The sequence below is a fragment of the Capra hircus genome, chromosome 4 (assembly GCF_001704415.2).
Source record: "Capra hircus breed San Clemente chromosome 4, ASM170441v1, whole genome shotgun sequence".
Lineage (NCBI taxonomy): Eukaryota > Metazoa > Chordata > Mammalia > Artiodactyla > Bovidae > Capra > Capra hircus.
Window position 1 is genome coordinate 77260485 of NC_030811.1, and position 14761 is coordinate 77275245.

General features: G+C 39.3%; 1 protein-coding gene across 2 annotated transcripts in view; it reads right to left on the reverse strand.

Moving 5' to 3' along the window:
- MAGI2 (membrane associated guanylate kinase, WW and PDZ domain containing 2) overlaps nt 1-14761 on the reverse strand; it is a 1495474-nt gene that overhangs the window by 257218 nt on the left and 1223495 nt on the right. The gene's annotated exons all lie outside the window — the stretch shown is intronic.

Below are 14761 nucleotides of genomic sequence, written 5' to 3' on the forward strand. Positions count from 1 at the left end.
TTCTTCTACAGTAAACTGCAATTGCAAAGGTTCCATGTGAACACAGGTAGATGTCTAGAATACAGATTTTGGGTTCAGGGATCTGGCTCCATATCCTGGCTCTACTACTTAGCAGATTTGTGCTGCTGGGCAGGTGACTTACCTGCTTTGAGCCACGGTTGTAAAGTTGTGAGGATGAAGTGAGATGATGCAGAAAAAGGGCTTGGTGCAGTGCCTGACACACAGTGAGTGCAATAAGTGTGGACCATTATTAATAGTATTGTTGCTAAAATACGATGAGGCTTCCCTGGCAGCTCAGCTGGTAAAGAATCTGCCTGCAATGCAGGAGACCTTGGTTTGATTCCTGGGTCAGGAAGATCTGCTGGAGAAGGGAAGAGCTACCTACTCCAGTACTCTTGGCCTTCCCTGGAGGCTCAGATGGTAAAGAATCCACCCACAATGCGGGAGACCTGTGTTCAGTACCTCAGTTGGGATGATCCCCTGGAGAAGGGAACAGCTACCCACTCCAGTATTCTGGCCTGGACAATTCCATGGACTGTATACATTTGAACCACCAGGGAAGCCCAAAACACATTTTAAAAATAAGTGATTCTATGAATAGAACAGTCAGTAAAATGCCCTTATCTATATACACTCAGTTAACAATTACCAAATGCTAGAGAACTATTTGAAAGGGTTTAAAGATACAGAGACAGAAAAGGAAAATCAACCAAACAAAACAAAATAGTATTTTCAGTGATCCAGTTTAGGTCTGATTTTGGAAAATGTCACACACTGTATGCCTGCTCAGATGGAACTTGACTCTTCAGCTGCATCTATCAGAGAGGGTGCTGATGTCATGACTGGGACACTGGGCCGTGACTTAGGACTGAATTGAGATGGACATTCGCTCTCTGCTACTATGACTTCTCAATAGACTTGAGCCATTGTGGATGCTGAACTGGTTAGGGTCATCCTAGAGTCCCAGAGATGTATTTAAACCAGATATTTTTTTCATCTTCCCTGTCTCTTCTATTTTTAAAGTTGTTATATATATTTACACACTGAAAGTTGAAAGAATATAAACATTTGTGCACTATCATCCAGCTTAATGATTAGAACATTGTTCATATTAGTTGAAGACCCTCTCGGTAGCACTTTTTCCCACTTGCCTTTCCTTACTGTCCTTTACAAAGGTAACCATTGTCCTGCATTTGAGGTTTGTTATTCAAACGTCTTTATATTTTTATGATATATCTAGGTACCCATAAACAATACCCCTACATAATGTTTAATCTCTAGAACAGGGGGCCATGAGGAGATACACCACGTCCAAGGTCAGAGAAACTCAGTAAGACACTAGGCACTGAGAGCAGACAGACAGAAACCACAATCACAGAAAACTAATCAATCTAATCACATGGACCCCAGCCTGGTCTAACTCAAAGAAACTATACGCCATGCTGTGTAGGGCCACCCAAAACAGATGGGTCATGGTGGAGAGTTATGACAAAGTATGGTCCACTGGAGAAAGGAATGGCAAACCACTTCAGTATTCTTGCCTTGAGAACCCCATGAACAATATGAAAAGGTAAAAAGATAGGACACTGAAAGAAGAACTCTTCAGGTCGGTAGGTGCCCAACACGCTACTGGAGATCAGTGGAGAAATAACTCAAGACAGAATGAAGAGATGAAGCCAAAGCAAAAACAACACCCAGCTATGGATGTGACTGTTGATGGAAGCAAGGTCCAATGCTGTAAACAGCAATATTGCATAGGAACCTGGAGTGTCAGGTCCATGAATCAAAGCAAAGTGGTCAAACAGCAGATGGTAAGAGTGAACGTCAACATTTTAGGAATCTGTGAACTAAAATGGACTAGAATGGGTGAATTTAACTCAGATGACCATCATATCTACTACTGTGGGCAAAAATCCCTTAGAACAAATGGAGTAGCCATCATAGTCAACAAAACAGTCCAAAATGCAGTACTGGATGCAATCTCAAAAATGACAGAATGATCTCTGTTTGTTTCCAAGGTGAACCATTCAATATCATGGTAATCCAAGTCTATGCCCCGACCAGTAATGCTGAAGAAGCTGAAGTTGAATGGTTCTTTGAAGACCTACAGAACCTTCTAAACTAACACCCAAAAAGGATGCCCTTTTCATTATAGGGGACTGGAATGCAAAAGTAGGACGTCAAGAAACACCTGGAGTAACAGGCAAATTTGGCCTTGGAGTATGGAATGAAGCAGGGCAAAGGCTAATAGAGTTTTGCCAAGAGAACACACTGATCATAGCAAATATTCTCTCCCAACAACACAAGAGAAGACTCTACACATGGACATCACCAGATGGTCAACACCGAGATCAGATTGATTATATTCTTTGAAGCCAGCAATGGAGAAGCTCTATACAGTCAGCAAAAAGAAGACTGGGAGCTGACTGTGGCTCAGATCATGAACTCACTATTGCCAAATTCAGGCTGAAATTTAAGAAAGGGAAAACTGCTAGACCATTCAGGTATGACCTAAATCAAATCCCTTATGATTATACAATGAAAGTGGGAAATAGATTTAAGGGACTAGATCAGGCACTAGAGTGCCTGATGAAGTCTGGACGGAGGTTCATGACATTGTACAGGAGACAAGGATCAAGGCCATGCTCAAGAAAAAGAAATGCAAAAAAGCAAAATGGCTCTCTGAGAAGGCCTAACAAATAGCTATGAAAAGAAGAAAAGTGAAAAACAAAGGAGAAAAGGAAAGATACACCTATTTGAATGCAGAGTTCCAAAGAATAGCAAGGAGAGATAAGAAAGACTTCCTCAATGGTCAGTGCAAAGATGGGCTCAATAAAGGACAGAAACGGTATGGACCCAACAGAAGCAGAAGATATTAAGAAGAAGTGGCAAGAATACACAGAAGAACTGTACAAAAAAGATCTTCATGACCAAGATGATCATGATGGTGTGATCACTTACCTAGAGTTAGACATCCTAGAATGTGAAGTCAAGTGGGCCTTAGGAAGCATTACTGCGAACAAATCTAGTGGAGGTGATGGAATTCCAGTAGAGCTATTTCAAATCCTAAAAGGTGATGCTGTGAAAGTGCTGCACTCAGTATGCCAGCAAATTTGGAAAACTCGGCAGTGGCCACAGGACTGGAAAAGGTCAGTTTTCACTCCAATCCCAAAGAAAGGCAAAGCCAAAGAATGCTCAAACTACTGCACAATTGCACACATCTCACACGCTAGTAAAGTAATGCTCAAAATTCTCCAAGCCAGGCCTCAGCAATACATGAACCGTGAACTTCCAGATGTTCAAGCTGGCTTTAGAAAAGGCAGAAGAACCAGAGATCAAATTGCCAACATCTGCTGGATCATCAAAAAAGCAAGAGAGTTCCAGAAAAACATCTATTTCTGTTTTATTGACTATGCCAAAACCTTTGACTGTGTGGATCACCACAAACTGTGGAAAATTCTGAAAGTGACGGAATACCAGACCACCTGACCTGCCTCTTGAGAAATGTCTATGCAGGTCAGGAAGCAACAGTTAGAACTGGACCTGGAACAGCAGATTGGATCCTAATAGGAAAAGGAGAACGTCAAGGCTGCATATTGTCACCATGCTTATTTAACTTCTATGCAGAGTACATCATGAAAAACGCTGGGCTGGATGAAGCACAAGCTGGAATCAAGATTGCTAGGAGAAATCGCAATAACCTCAGATATACAGATGACACCACCCTTATGGCAGAAAGTGAAGAAGAACTAAAGAGCCTCTTGATAAAAGTGAAAGAGGAGAGTGAAAAAGTTGGTTTAAACCTCAACATTTAGAAAACTAAGATCATGGCCTCCGGTCCCATCCCTTCATGGCAAATAGATGGGGAAACAGTGTCAGACTTTATTTTGGGGGGCTCCAGAATCACTGCAGATGGTGACTGCAGCCATGAAATTAAAAGATGCTTACTCCTTGGAAGGAAAGTTATGATTAACCTAGACAGCATATTAAAAAGCCAGTGACATTACTTTGTCAACAAAGGTACATCTAGTCAAAGCTATGGTTTTCCCAGTGGTCATGTATGGATGTGAGAGTTGGACTATAAAGAAAGCTGAGCGCTGAAGAATTGATGCTTTTGAACTGTGGTGCTGGAGAAGACTCTTGAGAGTCCCTTGGACTGCAAGGATATCCAACCAGTCCATCCTAAAGAAGATCAGTCCTGAATGTTCATTGAAAGGGTGGATATTGAAGCTGCAACTCCAATACTTTGGCCACCTGATGCAAAGAACTTACTCATTGGAAAAGACCCTGATGCTGGGAAAGATTGAAGGCGGGAGGAGGAGGAGATGACAGAGGATGTATGGTTGAATGGCATCACTGACTCAATGGACATGAGTTTAGGTAAACTCTGGGAGTTGGTGATGGACAGGGAGGCCTGGTGTGCTGTGCTGCAATCCATGGGGTTGCAAAGAGTTTGACATGACTGGGCAACTGAACTGAACTGTATTAACTATCCACCCAAGTATGTTTTTGCATATTTTAAACCTTTTTAAGATGGTATACATATTAATACTACATTATATTTCTCAAAATGTATTTTTGATATCTATCTCTTTTGATATATTTACCTCTAGCTCAATTCTCATTGTAATATAATCTCTATTGGGTGACTACATCATTATTTATTAATGTCTATCCATTCTTATGTTAATGGGCACTTGGATTCTTGAGAATTTTTGGTTATTAAAGAAAACTCTGCTATGAACCTCTTTTCATGGCCTTTGTGCACAATTGGGAGAGTTTTTGTTGGATATCTACCTGGCGTAGAATTGTGGGCATAGACCACATGCATCTTCAACTTTGTTAGCAACGGGAAATGGCTGACAAAATAGATCAAGCTGGTTTACACTCCCCTCAGTAGTGTATCAGAATTTTCATTGCTCCCCATCTGATACAATGCTTGCCATTCTCAGATTTTTAATTTTCGATAATCTATTGGGTGTGATCATGGTTTTAATTTGCGTTTCCCAGATTGCTTGTGAGAGTGAGCATCTTTTCATATGTTTATTGGCTATTTGGGTTTTCTCCTTAGTACCTTTCCTTTCCCCATTTTTCCTATTGGGTTAGTCATCTGTTTTTAAATACATTGACCATTTTCTATCCACCTCCATTCTTGACCCAACATCTTTTGTAGGTTTGGGAGGCTCCATGGTATAAGCAGACATGACATAGAATAGAGAACCAAAGTCTTTGGACTGCTTCCCCACTCCATCACTTACTAGCTGTGTGACTTTCAAAACCAACTTAAATCATCTGTGACTCAGATTCTGCAGAAGTAATGAGGAACAATGATCATAGCAACTTAGTGTGTTACGGGAAATAAGAAATGAGATCATACAGATGAAAGTGTTTGTAAGCTGTAAATTGTTATGCAAAGGATAATTGCTGTTTCAGGAATTATTATCTGTCCTTGGTTATATCTGTTTATAAAATCAGGACAGTCCCACCAAGATATTCCCACCACAGTCATAATTAAGGTAGATATGAATTTCTAAGTGGGCAAGGCAAAGGCAGGAGAGTAACAAATGTTGTTCTCTAAGGCTCTCCCTAATTTTAATCACAGTTAAACTCCCCAGCCTCCACGTTGCTTTCTTCTTCCCTCTACTATGCCAGAAAGTCACAGAAAAAAAGAACTAAGGGTAATATTCTAAGCTCTTGTGGTTCCCTGGCAGGTCTAAAGAGTAGTTACTTGAATTATAGTGATTAATGTTATCTATTTTTGAGTTTTAATGTGATCTTGCTATTTAGAAATAGAATGAGAACTACTTGTGGTTCTTCGTGAGACTGCCTTCTAAAACTTATGGCTATTTTTCACTCAGAGCAATTTTTCAAGTCATCAAGCAAAGCGAGTGCTAAAGAATCCTGCAACAATCTCTTTATGGAGCTACCCAGAAGATTTCTAAATATAAAAGATCAGTGGTCAGTTATGACATCTAATAACCTGACACGACTTAACTGCTCATTTAAAAAAGTAAACGGATGCCTAGATATGGTGTCACGCCAAAGCTGTTGTTGATGGAGATGTAAGCAAACCTTTGCTTACTCAAATAGAATTGCTGCTGCTGCTAAGTCGCTTCAGTCGTGTCCGACTCTGTGCGACCACATAGACGGCAGCCCACCAGGTTCCCCCATCCCTGGGATTCTCTAGGCAAGAATGCTGGAGTAGGTTGCCATTTCCTTCTCCAATGCATGAAAGTGAAAAGTGAAAGTGAAGTTGCTCAGTCGTGTCTGACTCTTAGCGACCCCATGGACTGCAGCCTACCAGGCTCCTCCGTCCATGGGATTTTCCAGGCAAGAGTACTGGAGTGGGGGTGCCATTGCCTTCAGAAGACTTATTTGTGTTGATCTTCCCAAAGTCTGGTGCCACTCTCAGAAAGCACTAAATAGAGTTACATTCTTACATAGCAAAGATACAGCAACTTATAACAAGTAAAAGGAGTACAGTGATTTATAACAAAAGTAAAGTAATTAACTCAAAAGTCTAGTGTTGCTAACATCAAAACTATTATATATCTTTTCCCATATCCCGTTTACATTGATTAACATCCTCCCAGGTGCCTTAAAGATAAAGAATATGGAGGCCTGGCAGCAATCATTGAGTCAACAGTGAAAACCCGTCACCAATATGATTTTTAGCTCTTTAGAAAAGGCTCTGTATCTTTAAGATGTTTTTAAGCTTTGTGCCTCTTGCGGTTGGGGGCTGCTAACAATTCACAAGCTGTAAGAGGTCCGGGGGAACCTGTTAGGCAAGCCAGAGAGCTATCAGAGGGGGTTTGAGCTGAAACATCCCTTTCAAATGCAGACTAAAGCCCTGATTTGACTTTTTCCAGAGAATATCAGAAGAGTGGAAAAGCAGGCAGATTCTTATTTTTTGAGGGGTGGATGCTCAGGAAATTCCAGGGGGAACCCCTGAAGCTTGATCACGTCCTTCCGTTTTGTCAGGCTTCCTTCTGCATGACCTTGTCACGGGCGGGATTCCTCACGCTGGCCCCCGACAGGGTGCCATTGCCTTCTCCACAAATAGAACTGATTGGGTAATATTTATAGATCATGCTGTATGAATGTCATTTACATGTCGTGAAATAAAAATATGAGCCACCTGGTATGTGCTTTCTGACAGTGCCATGCTAAGTCCTGAGACAGACTGGGCTTATGTGCGCAGACATGGACATCATTAGGAAAACTGGCTCCAGATCTAACCCTGTTGGCCTACTTAAATGGGAGAATTGAAAAAGAGTCAGTTGCTTGCTCCATCTCTCAATTTATTCTTTTATAAAATGAGAATTAAAATATCTCTTTCATTTCCTCTTTCACAGGACTACTGTGAGAATGAGATCATGCTTGTGAAAATACTTTTAATTTTACCAAAGGAAAGTTCTCCATAAAAATATGATGATGTATTTCTTCTGAGAGCCAAGCACACATTTTTATCGCCATATTGCCTGCGAGGTTAACTGTTTTCTATGTGGCCATTCGCTTCAGGCCCTATTGAGGCCAGATGGTTTCAGGGTTATTGCCTTCAGGTCTGTCGGTCGAATTTGGTGTGACTAATGAGCTTGGTGTCCCCAACAGGGCCGGTCTGATAATGTCCTGATTCCCAGTTATGGGATTTCAAAGTGAAAGTGAAGGAGAATGAGGCCGATGAAGCGGGAAGTTTAAACTGCTGGCCTCTATGAGAAAATGTTCTAAGATAATTGGTTTCTTTCTTAGTCATGGAAATCAAAATACAATATTGGCAATCTCTGGGGTACTTCATTATTTCAGATAAAATAGAGCACTGTGTGTAAAGCACTGCTAAAAATGGAGATATTTTTATACCTCTTTTCTCTGCTCCCACATTCTTTGAGTCACTGTGGCTAAAGAATATTTCTTTTCAGCTGCTCTCACTTACCACCTGGTGTCTATCTCCCTTAACCACCACCTTAGACCAGACTAGAATGGTTCACTTCACACTCCATTCTCATCCTACAGTCTCTTCTGCTAACTTCAAATTACTCAATCTTCAGACCCACTACCTAACACTCTTTACCACTAGTCTTTCCGACTTATTTTTGTATTCACCCCCCAATGAATTACCTTTCTGGGCAAGCTGGGATCGGTACTGTTCACAATTCATAACTTGATAATTTGTCTTTTAGTTGAATCCTGCTATTCTTCTACCCCTAAGTGCACATCTTTTCTCAGTATAATTTCATCCAGATAATTCATTTCTTTCCTGACTTTTTCAAAGAAATCCTTCATTATTCCTACAAAGATTGCTCCTATGACTACAAACTCTTCTGAGATTTTATTCCTTTGTGAGAATTTTCTACCTGTTCCAAGTTTTTTTCCATAAAATATAGAGTATCATTACTATACTGAGAACTCTTTAGGTATTCAATAAGAATAACGGATAGACAGAAAAAAACTGGAATGGATTTCATTCATTCATTGCCTTTAAGCATTTCTAACTTGTTTTGCCAAGTCATATGAGAAAAGAAAGTGAAAGTAGCTCAGTTGTGTCCAATTCTTTGTGACCCCATGGACTATGCAGTCCGTGGAATTCTCCAGGCCAGAATACTGGAGTGGGTAGCCTTTCCCTTCTCCAGGGGATCTTCCCGACCCAGGGATTGAACCGGGGTCCCCTGCATTGCAGGTGGATTCTTTACCACCTGAGCTATCAGGGAAGCCAAGTCATATAGATTCTTGTTAAAAGAAAAATAATTCTGACTACTCCCATCCCACCAATTACATGTACTCTACACTGAAAATTTACTGTTTCTTGGTTTTCTTTCCAGCTAATACAATTTGACCAATTTTTCTTTCTGAAGCTTATTTTGGCTTCTGTTTTTATAATAATAATATATAATTGCATTATACTAGGTAATTTTATTGTAGTATTGAATATTCACTTTCCCTCTGTTCTACAACTCCCACAAAGATAATAAATTTTGACATGTATTTTTGGGAGTCTGCTACTCACCACTTTAATTAAATTGAAAATAACTGTTCTTAATAAAATGTATTCCCTTAAGGGAAGTACGGTGGTATGTCAGATAGACAAACAGAGTTGAAGCCAGGTCTCTGGGTTGCTCTTTGAAGAAGTAATTCATCAGTTTCCTCATCTACAAAATGGGAGAACAATAGCTGTTCTACCTACCTTATAGCAAAGAGATGTCTGTGAAAGTGTTCTGTAAATTACCATGATATCACATATATAAATATACATATTAAAATTTTTAAACAAATGACTGATAAAGACTGGAAATTAAGAATATATTAAGAAGGGGGAAAGAATAAATAGTTCAAATCTTTAAAAAGAAACTTTTGGATTTTATCAAATTATTTGGCAGTTTGCTTGGAGGAATCTGAGAGGACAGATAAAGTTCATCTTTGTAGTTAAATGTGATTTCACAACAAGGAAGACCAGTGCCTCATGAAAGCATCCTGAGATTCCTCATTTCCTTCTAGAATGTAGGTACAATGTAGTTAGGGCAGAAGTGTCAGAAGGCCTGTGACGCTGCAGCTGTGATGGTGGGAGGTGGGACCTTCAGGGTCTTGACATATTCTCAACTATGTCACAAAGTGAAAAGGTCTGATGATAAGTATCCACCAAATAAACGATCTCTTGCCTTTCTCAGTTTTCCAGATGAATCTGTTACAGAGTTCCATGCCTCTTATTGCCCCAAAGTTTTTCCTTACACCTAAATCTAATTTCTTTTGCTAAAGATCATATTTCCTCAATTTCCATTCTCATGGAAGCATCATTGTTTCAGAATAATTTAAAATGGTTTCCAGAATTCCCAAATGGTCTCTTTAGGGTACTAGTTATAAAAACAGCCACAAATTGGAGAAGATTCCATCTTAGATGTTCCGGAACTAAACACTATCTATTTAAACATCTGTCTTGTAGACAGCATTATTGCAGACACCACCAAATTGTGCAGAAATGCAAATACTTAAGTTATGGAAGGTATAAGAGACAGGACAAAAGCCTTCATCAGAAGAATCTGAATTTGTTAATTCTTATGTGCTACCTTATAAATGACATTGTGAATGAAAATGAAGTGATTTGATCTATAGCAATAAAATAAGGTGTTTTAAATCTCCCTCTCTCTCTTTTTACTTTAAAACACCAAGTATGCCATAATGGAAAGAGCACTGATTTAGGAGTCAGAAAGTTTACATTCTTATGTCAGGTATGCCAATAATTTGTGGTATCAATCTCTGGGTCTTATCCCTCATTATTAATTTATGCAGCAAGTATTTATTATACTCAATAGCTACCATGAGTCAGGGACTATGGCATAAACAGAGAAGACTGAACTGGATGATCTCTAAGGTATATTTTTCAGTCTGAAATTCTAACACAAATTCCCTTGGAGTCTACCTCTTAGCTGTCTCTGCAATTGTTCCACCACAGAGGATGGGAACTTGCCTATTATATGGATTTCTGGAACAGTCCCTTAGCTGGTTTTCTTCGTATCATAGAAGGGAAGGAGGGAAAGAGAAGAGCCTGGCAAATGGAATGACTCTGAATCTGTGGGATTATGGGGTTCTATAATTTCACCCCTTATGACTAGGACTACAAGGGATGGCTAATAAGCCCCCTCTTCTGATCACACTGTCTCAGGAACCAGAAGAGTATAAATATTCTACAGGTCAAGGGTATTAGTTTCAGGGACTTGAAAGCCCTGGGCACTGCCTTCTTCTGTCTGCCTCCTGTCAACTCATTTTCATACCATACTCTCTGATATCCTTTCTACTTAATGTCCTTTCAATGCCTGATCGAAAGAGAACAGAGTCCAAGTTCTCTAGTTCAGCAAACAAGGCTCTCAGTCTACATTTTTATTATCTCCTGCCTTTTCCTGACCCACCCTGTGCTTTAGTTGGGGTAAGCTCAGGCCTATGTCCTACACATGCTATGTTTTCCTATCCTCCCATTTCTCACGCTTTGTCCCCACTAATAAACTCCTAGTCACCCTTTCAGACCAACCTGGCCTTTCTGATCATCTTTCTGACCACCTCTGACCACCGCATCGCTCAGTGTTATTACCTCTTCCTGCGTGTCACCCTTCATGACACCTTAATTCTTCAACCTCTCTAACCACATTACCACCACCTAGAGTTTCTCTGAACGTTGTGACTACCATTTTAATATATTTAATACTTACCTGGCATTTGCAAATTATGTTTTACCTAATCCTTAAAAATTCCTCTGAGAGGAAGGTAAACTTCCAAACTCATTCTATGAGGCCACCATCACCCTAATACCAAAACCTGACAAAGATGTCACAAAAAAGGAAAACTACAGGCCAATATCACTGATGAACATAGATGCAAAAATCCTCAACAAAATTCTAGCAATCAGAATCCAACAACACATTAAAAAGATCATACACCATGACCAAGTGGGCTTTATCCCAGGGATGCAAGGATTCTTCAATATCCGCAAATCAATCAATGTAATTCACCACATTAACAAATTGAAAAATAAAAACCATATGATTATCTCAATAGATGCAGAGAAGGCCTTTGACAAAATTCAACATCCATTTATGATAAAAACTCTCCAGAAAGCAGGAATAGAAGGAACATACCTCAACATAATAAAAGCTATATATGACAAACCCACAGCAAACATTATCCTCAATGGTGAAAAATTGAAAGCATTTCCCCTAAAGTCAGGAACAAGACAAGGGTGTCCACTTTCACCGCTACTATTCAACATAGTTCTGGAAGTTTTGGCCACAGCAATCAGAGCAGAAAAAGAAATAAAAGGAATCCAAATTGGAAAAGAAGAAGTAAAACTCTCACTGTTTGCAGATGACATGATCCTCTACATGGAAAACCCTAAAGACTCCACCAGAAAATTACTAGAGCTAATCAATGAATATAGTAAAGTTGCAGGATATAAAATCAACACACAGAAATCCCTTGCATTCCTATACACGAATAATGAGAAAGTAGAAAAAGAAATTAAGGAAACAATTCCATTCACCATTGCAACGAAAAGAATAAAATACTTAGGAATATATCTACCTAAAGAAACTAAAGACCTATATATAGAAAACTATAAAACACTGATGAAAGAAATCAAAGAGGACACTAATAGATGGAGAAATATACCATGTTCATGGATTGGAAGAATCAATATAGTGAAAATGAGTATACTACCCAAAGCAATTTACAAATTCAATGCAATCCCTGTCAAAGTGCCAGCCACATTTTTCACAGAACTAGAACAAATAATTTCAAGATTTGTATGGAAATACAAAAAACCTCGAATAGCCAAAGCAATCTTGAGAAAGAAGAATGGAACTGGAGGAATCAACTTGCCTGACTTCAGGCTCTACTACAAAGCCACAGTCATCAAGACAGTATGGTACTGGCACAAAGACAGACATAGATCAATGGAACAAAATAGAAAGCCCAGAGATAAATCCACACACATATGGACACCTTATCTTTGACAAAGGAGGCAAGAATATACAATGGAGTAAAGACAATCTCTTTAACAAGTGGTGCTGGGAAAACTGGTCAACCACTTGTAAAAGAATGAAACTAGATCACTTTCTAACACCCCACACAAAAATAAACTCAAAATGGATTAAAGATCTAAATGTAAGATCAGAAACTATAAAACTCCTAGAGGAGAACATAGGCAAAACACTCTCAGACATAAATCACAGCAGGATCCTCTATGATCCACCTCCCAGAATTCTGGAAATAAAAGCAAAAATAAACAAATGGGATCTAATTAAAATTAAAAGCTTCTGTACAACAAAGGAAAATATAAGCAAGGTGAAAAGACAGCCTTCTGAATGGGAGAAAATAATAGCAAATGAAACAACTGACAAACAACTAATCTCAAAAATATACAAGCAACTTCTGCAGCTCAATTCCAGAAAAATAAACGACCCAATCAAAAAATGGACCAAAGAACTAAATAGACATTTCTCCAAAGAAGACATACGGATGGCTAACAAACACATGAAAAGATGCTCAACATCACTCATTATTAGAGAAATGCAAATCAAAACCACAATGAGGTACCACTTCACACCAGTCAGAATGGCTGCGATCCAAAAATCTGCAAGCAATAAATGCTGGAGAGGGTGTGGAGAAAAGGGAACCCTCTTACACTGTTGGTGGGAATGCAAACTAGTACAGCCACTATGGAGAACAGTGTGGAGATTCCTTAAAAAATTGCAAATAGAACTACCTTATGACCCAGCAATCCCACTTCTGGGCATACACACCGAGGAAACCAGAATTGAAAGAGACACATGTACCCCAATGTTCATCGCAGCACTGTTTATAATAGCCAGGACATGGAAACAACCTAGATGTCCATCAGCAGATGAATGGATAAGAAAGCTGTGGTACATATACACAATGTACTCAGCCATTAAAAAGAATTCATTTGAATCAGTTCTGATGAGATGGATGAAACTGGAGCCAATTATACAGAGTGAAGTAAGCCAGAAAGAAAAACACCAATACAGTATACTAACACATATATATGGAATTTAGGAAGATGGCAATGACGACCCTGTATGCAAGACAGGAAAAAAGACACAGATGTGTATACCGGACTTTTGGACTCAGAGGGAGAGGGAGAGGGTGGGATGATTTGGGAGAATGGGAATTCTAACATGTATACTGTCATGTAAGAATTGAATCGCGAGTCCATGTCTGACGTAGGGTGCAGCTTGCTTGGGGCTGGTGCATGGGGATGACCCAGAGAGATGTTGTGGGGAGGGAGGTGGGAGGGGGGTTCATGTTTGGGAATGCATGTAAGAATTAAAGATTTTAAAATTAAAAAAAAATAAAAAATAAAAAAAAAAAAGTAAGTTTCGAAAAATATTCTTTATACTATTAAAAAAGGATAGAGTTTATTTTAAATTCTGATAGTTATTATAAATGAGTTTTAACCAAAATGTTTTTTCTGTTCTCATTTTAATAGCTTAATATTTGTAAAAATGAAATTTAAAAATAAATTTTAAAATAAGTAAAAAAAAAAAATTCCTCTGAGATTATTATCATTGGACTTCATACAAGTGGAAACTGAGCCTAGGAGAACCGAATCTTGGTAGTTAGGTTGAGACTCAGGAGTTGAACCCAAGCTTTAACTCAAATGTAAAGAATTTCAAAGAGACCAGGACCTATTTTGACTTGGGGACACTTTTGTGTCCTTCCAATTGTATCAGCTGGCATGTTGGGTAAAATATCTTTAATTCCTGAATATGAAAATTGAGATATGAACTGCAATATTCTTTTGATTAGTCAAGTTAATAGAGGGAAGCAGTGAAGCAAATAATTGTAATGGGGGAATCTGAAGCAATATCCCAGTCCACTTTCTGCCGTGCTCCAAAATAATCTGTTTGCAAGAGGACTCTTTAGAGGTGGAGGGTGACAGGGCACTGTAACAGAACTCTGTAGCCATCATGAATGAAGTAGCTCAGTCGTGTCCAACTCTTTGTGACCCCATGGACTGTAGCCCACCAGGCTCCTCCCTCCATGGGATTCTCCAGGCAAGAGCACTGGAGTGGGTTGCCATTTCCTTCTCCAGAGGATCTTCCTGGCCCAGGGATCAAACCCAGGTCTCCTGCATTCCAGGAAGACGCTTTAACCTCTGAGCCCCCAGGGAAGCCCCATAAGCTATAGTATAAATTACTTCAATAGCTGTGTGATTTGGGGCAAGAAATTTAACTGTGTTTAATTTAGCTTCTTTTAACGC